We start from the raw sequence: 13,170 nt of genomic DNA, 5'->3' as shown, positions 1-13,170 counted from the left end.
TACTGCATCATGCCTGCAAAGTTAATGACAGAAGTGACCTGTCTGTGCTGCAGTGTGGATGTAAATTTTATTATAGCAGGCTGTACAACTTTGGAAAACAAAAACAGAATTACCTGGAAAAACTCAGCAGGTCTGGCAGCATCGGCGGAGAAGAAAAGAGTTGACGTTTCGAGTCCTCATGACCCTTCGACAGTTCTGTCGAAGGGTCATGAGGACTCGAAACGTCAACTCTTTTCTTCTCCGCCGATGCTGCCAGACCTGCTGAGTTTTTCCAGGTAATTCTGTTTTTGTTTTGGATTTCCAGCATCCGCAGTTTTTTTGTTTTTATCTCTGTACAACTTTGGTGCTGCCTCGCAGATAAATCAGGCTTCAATCTGAATCTTTTTTAAAAATTCATTCTCTGGACTATGGATATCACTAGCAAGACCAGCATTTATTGCTCATCCTTAGTTGCCCTTGAACAAGTGCTGGTGAGTCATCTTCTTGCTCTGCATGATGAAAATACTTCTGCAGTCTGGTTGGTTAAGGAATTCAGGATTTTCATCCAATGATGATGAAGGATCATGTTGGGATGGTGTGTGGAACTTAAGAGGTAATGGTGTCACCATGCATCAGCTGCTGCTGTATAGGTAAGGGCACATTTGATGGTCTTTGAAGGTGGGAGGGTAACAGAGGACAGAGTGTGGACACAGTGTTGATGCTAAAATGTCAGATCCCTGGCATCACTTCCTCACTCTTCTTGAAAACATCAAAACCATGTGATTCCTAAAAGGAAACTCTTCATCTTCCTGCAACTAATACAAAATATGCCAGTAGCAGAACACGTGGCCAAAATGCCATTGGGATCCGCAACCAAGTGGTTAAAAAAAAACTGAACAAGAGTGTAAAGCAATATGTATAATTGCTTCCAATGCCTCCTTCAGCTGCTGCCAAGCACTTGGGAACTGTCATCATGCATTGGCATTGTTAAGAATCCATCTGGAACCAGAGCAAAGAGGAAATTTGGAAGGAGAAAGCACAGCTCTGGGAACTCTCCATAGCCTATACTGATGATTACTTTTTAATGTTGTTAGAAATAGTTCTCAGGTACAGTGACAGTAGACTCCTAGAATATTAGTGTGATGTAATCAACAGACTTCCCAGTAGGTAGTATCCTTGACTTAACTCTAATATATGGCAATAAATGAAATGATTTGCCTTACAGTTGCTCTTTTGTTAATATTTCACCAGGGTTGGTAACTTGTCTGTAACTTAATTCATGATCTCTGGGACCATTATTTTGTGGCTCTTGATTCTCCCAAGGAGGAAGATCAGATTAAAAAAAAATGGTTTCTTCATTCATGCAACCTCTACAAATACCATATCAGATTGTCAAACCCTTTAAAAAAATCTTAGCCCAGCCAGTCTTTCCTCTCTACTCCAGATAAGATCTCATTCTCTCAACATATTTCTCAAATTATCTTCCAACCCTAAAACATCACTTAGTGTTCAAACGGGTACCCATTGGATTTATATAAAAGCAAATTACAGCGGATGCTGGAAATCTGAAACAAAAACAGAAAATGCTGGAAAAACTTAGTTGTCTAACAGAATCTGTGGAGAGAAAAAAAAGAGTTAGCGTATCGAGTCCTTATGACTTCTTCAGAGTGTACTGACGTAGGTGTACTGGATGTACTGACCTCTACCTCGCAGACGCTGAGCGCCAACTCTCAGACACTCCCTCCTACCTCCCCCTGGACCATGACCCCACCACCGAACATCAAGCCATTGTTTCCAGGACTGTCACTGACCTCATTTCCTCTGGAGATCTTCCCTCCACAACTTCTAACTTCATAATCTCCCAAACCCGGACAGCCCACTTCTACCTCCTCCTCAAAATCCACAAACAGGACTGTCCTGGTAGACCAATTGTGTCAGCCTGTTCCTCCCCCATGAAACTCATTTCTTCCTATCTTGACTCCGTTCTCTCTCCCCTTGTCCAGTCTCTTCCCACCTACATCCGCGATTCCTCCATGCCCTACGTCATATCAACAATTTCCTGTTCCCTGGCCCTAACTGCCTCCTCTTCTTGGATGTCCAATTTCTCTACATTCCCCACCAGGATGGTCTGAGGGCTCTCTGCTTCTTCCTTGAACAGAGGCCTGAACAGAGGCCCCACCCACCACCACTCCTCCATCTGGTTGAACTTGTTCTCTCACTGAACAATTTCACCTTTAACTTCAAAACAAAAACAGAATTACCTGGAAAAACTCAGCAGGTCTGGCAGCATCGGCGGAGAAGAAAAGAGTTGACGTTTCGAGTCCTCATGACCCTTTGACAGAACTTCTCCTTTAACTTGTCTCACTCCAAATAAAAGGTGTAGCTATGGGTACCCGCATGGGCCCCAGTTATGCCTGTCTCTTTATGGGGTATGTGGAATATTCCTTGTTCCAGTCCTACTCAGGCCCCCTCCCACAATTCTTTTTTCGGTACATCGATGACTGTTTCAGTGCTGCTTCATGCTCTTGCCTGGACCTGGAAAAAATGATCAATTTTGCTTCCAATTTCCACCCTTCCATCACCTTCACATGTCCATCACTGACACTTGCCTTCCCTTCCTTGACCTCTCTGTCTCACCACCAATGTCCACCAATGTTCACTACAAGCACACCAACTCCCACAGCCACCTCAACTACAGCTCCTCACAACCTGCTTCCTGTAAGGAGTCCATCCCATTTTCTCAGTACCTTTGCCTCTGTCGCATCTGTTCCGATGATGCCACTTTCCAAAATGGTGCTTCTGAGATGTTATCCTTCTTCCTTAACCAAGGTTTCCCACCCTCTGTGATTGACAGCATCCTCAACTGTGTCCAACCCATCTCCCGTGCCTCTGCCCTCACACCTTCCTCTCCCTCCCAGGACCATGAAAGGGTCCCCCTTGTCCTCACTTTTCACCCCACCAGCCTCCGCATTCAAAGGATCATCCTCCGCCATTTCCATCAACTCCAGCATGATGCCACCACCAAACACATCTTCCCTTCACCCCCCCCATCGGCATTGCATAGGGACCATTCCCTCCTGGCCTCCCTGGTCCACTCCTCCATCAGCTGCAACACCCCATCTCCCTCCAAAAGCACCTTCCCATGCAATCACAGAAGGTGCAACACCTGCCTCTTTACCTCCTGCCTCCTCACTATCCAAAGGTCCAAACGCTCCTATCAGCTGAAGCAGCTCTTCACTTGCACCTCCTTCAATTTGGTCTACCCCATTGGATTTATGTCTGTTTCAGGTAAAGCATACATGATCCATCAGTATAGTATGCCTGATTCGCAGTATCTCAAGAGTTCTGCATTTTTTAAGTTTGTTGGCTTCTTGAATATTATTTCTGATATTTTGTACTAATATTAAAAAATATTTTCTATAATGAAAGCAATGTTTTCCTTTTGGGAACTGGCGCTGTTTTCCAGAGATCATAGCAGGAAATCCCTGAGATCGCATCAGTATTCGCAGGTGATCACCAGAAGTATGATATATTTTCAGGGCACAGAAGAGCACGTATATTTGCAGGGATTCCCTGATACAGCAAGATTTGAAGAGTCACCTATTCAATCATTGCTGATTTGCACAATGTAAAGCCTCCCCTCAAACAAAAGTGAAATACTGTGGATGCTGGGAATCTAAAGTAAAAGGAGAAAATGCGAGAAATGCTCAGCAGATCAGACACATCTGTGGAGAGAAACAGAATTAATGTTTCACGTTGATGACTGTTCATCAGAACAGTTCGAATCTGATGAACGGTCAGAGATCTGAAAGGTTAACTTTGTTTCTCTCCACCAATGCTGCCTGACCTGCTGAGTATTTCCAGCATTTTCTGTTTCTAAGTCTTCTCCTTTTGGTTGCTGGCTTGCAGAGAAGAAATTTATTTAAAGCTGATTATGTTTCCTTAAATATTTTAGGCAAAGTCTTTGCAGTGTTCATTGAAATAATTTTAAACTCAGCACTATCTATCTCAGTTGGACCAACTCTGGTCAGGTCCCCCTGCAACCCATGAGATATCTCTTTGTGTCCTTCTCACAGCTCATATTCCCATCTAACTGTGTATCGTCAGGAAATTTAGATACATTACTTTTGGTTTCCCTGTCTAAGTCATTAATATAGATTGTAAATAGCTGAAGCCCCAGCACTGATCCTTGTAGCACTCCACCAGTCACAATCTGTCAACTTGAAAATGCCCCACTGTCCCTCCCAATTTCTCCCTGTCCGTTAACCAACCTTGCATCCACGTTAATATATTACCTCCAGTTCCATGTGCACTTATCTTGTGTATTAACCTTTTGTGTGGCCTTATCATAGAATCATAGAAAGTTTATGGCACAGAAAGAGGCCACTTAGCCCATTCTTGTCTGTGCTGGCCAAAAAAAAGCGCCACCAAGCCTAATTCCACTTTCCATCATTTAGACTGTAGCCCTGCAGGTTTTAGCACGTGAGGTGCATATCCATTCACCTTTTAAATGAGTTGAGGGTTTTTGCCCTTACTACCATTTCAGGCAGAGTTCCAGGCCCCTACCGCCCGCTGGGTGAAAAGTTTTTCTTTACCTCCCCTCAAATTTTTCTATCAATTACTTTAAATGGATGCCCCCTGGTCACTGACCTCTCTGCTAAGGTAAATAGGCCCTTCCCATCCACTCTGCCCAGGTCCTTCATAATTTTGTATATCTCTTTCAAATCTCGCCTCAGCCTCCTCTGTTCCAAGGAGAACAAGCCCAGCCTATCCAATCTTTCCTCATAGCTGCAATTTTCCAGTCCCAAAGACATCCTCATAAATCTCCTCTATACCCACACTAATGCAATTACATCCTTTCTGTAATGAGGTGATCAGAACTGCACATGGTACTTAAGTACTGAGCATTCCTAACCCATGATCATTTTGCTTGGAAATCTCGGAAGACAGTAAAGTTCAAGACCCAGGCTTCCAGCACAAAGACAGAGTAAATAAAAATGTAATTCATTTACAGGATGTAGACATCGCTGGTTTGGCCAGTGTTTATTGCCCATTCCTAATTGCCCTTGAGAAAGTGGTGGTGAGCTACCTTCTTGAACTGCTGCATTCCCTGTGGTGTAGGAACACCCACAGTGCTTTTAGGAAGGGAGTTCCTGGGTATTGACCCAGTGGCCGTGAAGAAATGGCGATATATTTCCAAGCCAGGATGTTGAATGTCTTGAAGGGGAACTTCCAGCCCAGGAGGACAAACAGTTCAAACCAGTATTCTTATTTCCCAGTTTTTACTGGTGTTCCATTTTAAGATATGTCTGTCGGGAGATTGAAAACAGCGCAAGAGGAGAGGTGATTGGGAGATTGAAAATAAAAGGAGGGGAAGCTGAAGAGGAGCGGCCAGCATGTGAGCAGCCCAGTGAAGGAGTGGAGCTTTGAGGCATTGGCTCGAGAGGCTTCGGCGAGCAGAGGCTGAGGAGGAGCTTGCTCCCAGTGAGGTAAGGCCGGGTAAGTTCCTTTAATTAAATTGGGAGTGGGTAATGGAGGCAGCAGTAAGGGTAGTCGAGTGCTCCGAATGCAGCATGTTGGAAGTCAGGGACAGCACAATTGTCCCTGATGACTACACCTGAAAAAGGTGCATCCAGCTGCAGCTCCTGAAAAAACCGAGTTAGGGAACTGGAGCTGGAGCTGGATGAACTTCGGATCATTCAGGAGGCAGAGACAGTAATAGACAAGAGTTTCAGGGAGACAGTCACCCCTAAAAGTCAGGAGGCAGGTAGCTGGGTGACTGTCAGGAGAGGGAAGGGGAATAGACAGAAAGAGCAGAGCACTCCTGTGGCCATTCCCATCAACAATAGGTATACTGTTTTGGAAACTGTTGGTGGAGACAACCTACCAGGGACAAGTTGTAGTGGTCGCATCTCTGGCACCGAGACTAGCCCCTCAGCTCAGAAAGGAAGGAGGGAAAAGAGGAGAGCAGTACTGATAGGGGATTCGATAGTTAGGGGGACAGATAAGAGGTTCTGTGGGAGAGATCGAGAATCCCGGATGGTCTGTTGCCTCCCTGGTGCCAGGGTCCACGATATCTCGGATCAAGTTCTCAGTATTCTCAGGAGGGATGGTGAGCAGCCAGATGTCGTGATCCATGTAGGCACCAATGACATGGACAGGAAGGAGGAGGAGGTCCTGCAAAGAGAGTTTAGGGAGTTAGGTGCAAAGTTGAAGATCAGGACCTCCAGGGTGGCGATCTCAGGAGTGCTACCCTTGCCACATGCTAGTGAGGTTAGAAATAGGAAGATAATGCAGCTAAATAGGTGGCTAAGGAGATGGTGCAGGAGGGAGGGCTTCATGCTTCTGGACAATTGGGCTCTGTTCCAGGGAAGGTGGGACCTGTTCCGATGGGACGGTTTGCATCTGAACTGGAGGGTGACTAACATCCTTGCGGGTAGGTTTGCTAGTGCTGCTCCGGAGGGTTTAAACTAGATTTGCAGGGGAAGGGGAACCAGAGTGTTAGAGCAGATAGTGAGGTGGAGGAGGATAAAGGTCAAGCGAGGAATGCATGTATAGACAGAAATCAAAGGTTTGTATGTGATAGAAATGTTCTCAGGTGCGCCTATTTCAATGCAAGGAGTATTGTCAGAAAGGCAGATGAGCTTAGAGTGTGGATTGGCATGTGGGATTACGACATTATTGCTATTAGTGAGACTTGGTTGCTGGAGGGGACAGGACTGGCTGCTCAATGTTCCAGGGTTCCGTTGTTTCAGACGTGATAGAGGGGGAGGGATGAAAGGGGGAGGAGTGGCATTACTAGTCAGGGAAAATATCACAGCTGTGCGTAGACAGGACAGCCTGGATGGCTCGTCTACAGAGGCCATATGGGTGGAGCTGAGGAACGGGAAATGTGTGACCACACTAATAGGGTTGTATTATAGACCACCCAATAGTCAGAGAGAATTGGAGGAGCAAATCTGTAGAGAGATAGCAGACCGATGTAAGAAACAGAAAGTTGTGATAGTAGGAGATTTTAACTTTCCAAATATTGACTGGGACTCCCATACTGTAAAAGGGCTGGATGGCTTGGAGTTTGTCAAATGTGTTCAGGAAAGTTTGCTAAATCAATATATAGAGGTACCAATGAGAGAAGATGCAATACTTGATCTCCTATTAGGGAACCAGACAGGTCAGATGACAGAAGTATGTGTAGGCAAACATTTTGGGTCCAGTGACCACAATGTCATTAGTTTTAAATTAATTATGGATAAGGATAGGTCTGGTCCTCGAGAAGAGATTCTAAATTGGAGAAAGGCCAATTTTTGTGGAAATGAGAAAGGATCTAGGAAGAGTGGATTGGGATAAGTTGTTTTCTGGCAAGGATGTGTTCAGTAAGTGGAAGGCATTCAAAGGCGAAATTTTGAGAATGCAGAGTTTGCATGTTCCTGTCAGGATTAAAGGCAAAGTTAACAGGCATAGGGAACTTGGTTTTCAAGGGATATTGGCGATCTGATTAAGTAGAAGAGAGGGGTGTATAGCAGGTATAGGCAACAAGGAGCAAATGAGGTACTTGTAGAGTATAGAAAATGTAAGAAAATACTAAAGAAGGAAATCAGGAAGGCAAAAAGAAGACATGAGGTTGCTTTGGCAGATAATGTGAAGGTAAACCCGAAGGGATTCTACAAGTATATTAAGAGTAAAAGGATAGTAAGGGACACAATTGGTCCCCTTGAAGATCAGAGTGGTCGTCTATATGTGGAGCCTCATGAGATGGGGAAGATTTTAAAGTTTTTTTGCATCAGTATTTACTCAGGAAACTGGCATAGTGTATAAGGTAGGAAGGGAAACAAGCAGTAGTGTCATGGAACATATAGAGATTAAAGAGGAGGAGGTGCTTGCTGCCTTACAGCGAATAAAGGTAGATAAGTACCCGGGCCTGACATGATATTCCCTCGGACATTGAGGGAGACTAGTGTAGAAATTGCAGGGGCACTGGCAGAAATATTTAAAATGTCCTTAGCCACAGGTGAGGTGCCAGAGGATTGGCGGGTAGCTCATGTTGTTCCGCTCTTTAAAAAAGGCTCCAAAAGTAAACCAGGTAATTACAGGCCAGTGAGCCTGACGTCAGTAGTAGGTAAATTATTGGAAGGTGTTCTGAGAGATCGGATATACAATTATTTGGACAGCCAAGGGCTGATTAAGGATAGTCAGCATGGCTTTGTGCATGGTAGATCGTGTTTAACGAACCTTGTAGAGATTTTCGAGGAGGTTACCAAGAAAGTAGATGAAGGAAAGGCTGTGGATGTTGTCTACATGGACTTTAGTAAGGCCTTTGACAAGGTCCCACATGGGAGGTTAGTTCAGAAGGTTCAGACACTTGGTATCCATGGAGAGGTTGTAAACTGGATTTGAAATTGGCTGTGTGGGAGAAGACAGAGAGTGGTAGTGGATTATTGCTTCTCAGACTGGAGGCCTGTGACTAGTGGTGTGCCTCAGAGATCTGTGCTGGGACCATTGTTGTTTGTTGTCTATATCAATGATCTGGATGATAAAGTGGTAAATTGGATCAGCAAGTTTGCTGAAGACAATATGATTGGAGGCATTGTGGACAGCGAGGAAGGCTTTCAAAGCTTGTAGAGGGATCTGGACCAACTGGAAAAATGGGTCAGAAAATGGCAGATGGAATTTAATGCAGAAGAGTGTGAGGTGTTGCATTGTGGAAGGACAAACCAAGGTAGGACATACACATTAAATGGTAGGGCACTGAGGAGTGCGGAGGAACAAAGGGATCTGGGAGTTCAGGTACATAATTTTCTGAAAGTGGCATCACAGGTAGACAGGGTTGTAAAGAAAGCTTTTGGCATACTGGCCTTCATAAATCAAAGTATTTAATATAGGAGTTGGGATGTTATGGTGAGGTTGTATAAGACATTGGTGAGGCCAACTTTGGAGTATTGTGTGCAGTTCTGGTCGCCTAACTACAGGAAGGATATCAGTAAGATTGAAAGAGTGCAGAGAAGATTTACTAGGATGTTGCCGGGTCTTCAAGAGTTGAGTTACAGGGAAAGATTAAACAGGTTAGGACTTTATTCCTTGGAGCGTAGAAGAATGAGGGGAGATCTGATAGAAGTTTACAAAATTATGAGGGGTATAGACAGAGTAAATGCGAGAAGGCTCTTTCCACTTAGATTAGGAGAGATAAACACGAGAGGACATGGCTTTAGGGTGAAAGTGGAAAGGTTTAGGGGGAATATTAGGGGGAACCTCTTCACTCAGAGAGTGGTGGGAGTGTGGAACGAGCTGCCATCTGACAAGGTAACTGCGGGCTCACTCTTAAATTTTAAGATGGGAGAGTTCTGGAGGGTTATGGACTGGGTGCAGGTCAATGGGACTAGTGGACAGACTAGAAGGACCGAATGGCCTGTTTTTCTGTGCTGTAGTGTTCTATGGTTCTATATACAAGACCAGTTCAGACCATATTCTTATTTCCTAGTTTTTACTGTTTTTTACCTTCTGGCAGGTGGTGGTGTTCCCATGTATCTGCTGGCCTTGTCCTTCTAGAAGGTAGCAGTCGTGGGTTTGGAAGGTGCTGCCTAAGGAGCCTTGGTGAGTTTGTGCAGTGCATCTTATAGGTGGTACACACTACTGGCACTGTTTGTCGGTAGTGAAGGGAGTGAATGTTTATAGAAGGGGTGCCTATCAAGCGGGCTGCTTTGTCCTGGACAGTGTCAAGTTTCTTGAGTGTTGTTGGAGCTGCACTCATCCAGGCAAGTGGAGAGTTTTCCATCACACTCCTGACTTGTGCCTTGTAAATGGTGGACAGTCTTTGGGGAGTCAGGAGGTGAGTTACTTGCCACAGGATTCCTAGCCTTTGACCTGCTCTTGTAGCCACAGTATTTATATGGCTAGTCTAGTTCAGTTTCTGGTCAATGGTAACCCCCAGGATGCTGATAGTGGGGGATTCAATGATAGTAATGACATTGAATGTCAAGGAACAATGGTTAGATTCTCTCTTGTTGGAGTTGGTCATTGCCTGGCACTTGTGTGGTGCAGATGACACCAAAATAGGTGAGAAATTAAGTTGCAAGAAGAAATAAGAAATTTACAAATGGATATGGACAGGTTAGGTGAATGGGCCAAAATTTGGCAGATGGAGTTTAATGTGGATAAATGTGAGGTTATCCATTTTGGTCAGAAGAATAAAAAGGCAACTTATTATTTAAATGGAGAGAAACTTCAGAATGCTTCAGTGCAGAGGGATCTGGGTGTCCTCGTGTATGAATCGCTGAAAGCTAGTATGCAGGTACTGCAGGTAATAAGGAAGGCAAATGGAATTTTGGCATTTATTGCTTAAGGAATAGAGTATAAAAACAGGGAAGTGTTGTTGCAACTGGACAATGCATTGGTGAGACCGCACCTGGGGCACTATGCACAGTTTTGGTCCCCTTACTTGAGGAAGGATGTAATTGCATTGGAGGCAGTTCAGAGGAGGTTCACTAGATTGATTCCAGAGATGCAGGTCTTGCCTTAAGGGGAGAGATTGAACAGTTTAGGCCTATACTCACTAGAGTTTAGAAGGATGAGAGGAGATCTAATTGAGGTATATAATATGCTAAAGGGGATTGAGAAAGTAGACGTGGAGCAGATGTTTCCCCTTGAGGGGCATTCTAGAATGAGAGGCCATAGTTTTAGGCTAAGGAGTGATAAATTTAAATCAGAGATGAGGAGTAATTACTTTTCTCAAAGGATCATGAGTCTATGGAATTCATTACATCAGAGTGCAGTGGATGCCGGGATGCTGAATAAATTTAGAGAGGAGGTAGACAGGTTTTTAATTAGTAATGGGTTGAAAGGTTATGGGGAGAGGTCAGAAAATTGGAGTTGAGGCCAAAATGAGATCAACCATGATTGTATTGAATAATGATGCAGGCTTAAGGGGCTGAAATGCTCCTGCTCCTAGTTCTTATGTTCTTATGTTTCTCACACTTACTACCACTTGTTTACCTTCCGTTTTTGGAGTGTATTGTACGTCTTCTATTGTGAAGACAGATACAAAATATTTCCTCAATGTTTCTTCTCTTTCCACATTCCCAAGATAATTTCTCCTGTCTCTGCCTCTAAGGAACTTAAGTTTACTTTAGCTATTCTTCCTCTTATATACTTGTAAAAGCTCATATAATCTGTTTTTCTAATCCTGGCTAGTTTACCCTGATTGCACTTTTTCCCTTTTTAGCAACTTTTTTGGTTGTCTTTTGCTGGTTCCTTAAATTCCCAACCCTCAGGCTTTTCTTTGCAACAGCATAAGCCTTTTCATCTAATATTACTTTAACTTCCCTAGTAAGCCATAGATGGATTTTTCTTGCTGAGGTTTTGTTTTCTAATGGAACGTATTTTTGTTGAACATTTTGAATTATTTCTTTAAATGTTTCCCACTGTTTATTTACCATTGTATGGTTTAGACTATTTATCTAATTAACCCTAGCCAACTTTCCTCGCATACCTATGTAATTGGCTTTGGCGAAGTTTAAAATTTTTGGTTGGAATTAGATTATGTCACTTTCAAACTTAATATGGAATTCAATTGTCTTGTGATCATTTTTTTCCCCAGAGGATCTTTTACTATTAAATTATTAATTAAACCTGCCTCATTGCACAATTCTAGATCCAAGGTAGGTTTATCTCCAATGAAGAAGTCATACAGATTCAAAACGTTAACTCTCTCCACAGATGCTGCCAGACCTGCTGAATTTTCTGTCTTTATTTCAGATTTCCAGTATTTGCAGTATTTTACTTTTATCTTAAGTTTATCCCCAATTGGTTCCTCCACTTATTCTTCCAGGAAACTGTTGTGAAAGTATTCTATAACCTCTTCTTCCAGACAATCTTTGCCGATTTGATTTGTCCAGCCTATGTGAAGATTAAAGTCCCCTATGATTATTAAATTGCCTTTGTTATAAACTCTAATTATTGCTTGCTTACAATATCATACTATTTGTGGGTTAAAGATCTAAACTTAGTCCAGGATTCAAAACTGCCAACTTTTCTGCAAAGTGATTCTGGCTATAAGATTATTTTCAGCCCAGAAAGATCTTGTGATCCAGCCGTGGATTTTCCTACTCCTGGGTCAGGTAGGCCCTCCCTCGGAACCTAAAACTCACAAATTGAGCTGTCTCTCAGAAATTCCCCCAGTGCACCAAAGAGTTTCCTGTATAGGCTGCTCCTGCATTCCACTCAAATGTTATCATCTACATCCAGACCACCATCTTGTCTTCTGGCAGAGGGCCCCAATGGAGAATGGCTGTCCATGCTTGAGTCCTTCCCTGCACCATTGCAGATCTGGAGTGGAATGTGTTGCATGAAGCAGCCACATGCAACAGATTTTAAGCACCTTTATGCACTTCCAGGCTCAGTGTGATTTTTGCAGCTCAGAGAAGACGGCAGCCAAAGTCTACATGGAGTGAGAGGTAGCAGCCTAGTTACCTGAAGAGGCTGCTCCTCAACCTTAGGCTACATTTTATCTCCATTCTGTTCATCACCCAGTGCAGAGGGAAGGTGGCTATGGGTTTCTCATGGAATCCATCTAGGCCTGGCTAAAACCCGCAATTTGTAGTTTTAGGGCTGGCAGTGAAGTGGGGTGGTCGCCCTATCTTCCTGTATCTCTTCCATCTTCTTGTCCATGCCTGACTGGCCCTAGAGAGGAAGCATGCAGTGTCCATTGGTGCTCTCGATGACGCATTTACAACCAGTGGACACAGTAGCCTGTAGTGTTACAGACATCAATAATAGAATCCTGATTTGGCTGGCAAAGTGGCGGTTGATGCTAATTTTGTTATTTTTCATTTGATTTGAACATTCTAAAAGTCCCTCAAAGGAGCACCTGTGTTTTTTTTTAATTCATTCACAAGAAGTGGGCATCACTGGCAAGGTCAGAATTCGTTGCCCATTTCTCATTGCCCTTGGGGTGTCTTGCTATTTCAAAGGGTAGTAGAGAGTCAACCAACCACGTTGCTGTGGGTTTGGACTCATATAGGCCAGACTAGGTAAGGACAGCAGATTCACTTCTGGAAAGGAAATCAGTGAACCAGTTGGGTTAACGACAAATCCAATAGTTACTTGTTATCATTATACTAATACTAGCGTTTTATTCCAGATTTATTTATTAACGGAGTTTATAAATTTCTCAGCTGAACTGTGGAATCTGAACTCGTC

This window comes from Carcharodon carcharias, chromosome 7, assembly GCF_017639515.1.
Source record: "Carcharodon carcharias isolate sCarCar2 chromosome 7, sCarCar2.pri, whole genome shotgun sequence".
Taxonomy (NCBI): domain Eukaryota; kingdom Metazoa; phylum Chordata; class Chondrichthyes; order Lamniformes; family Lamnidae; genus Carcharodon; species Carcharodon carcharias.
Note: the sequence above shows the minus strand (reverse complement) of the source record.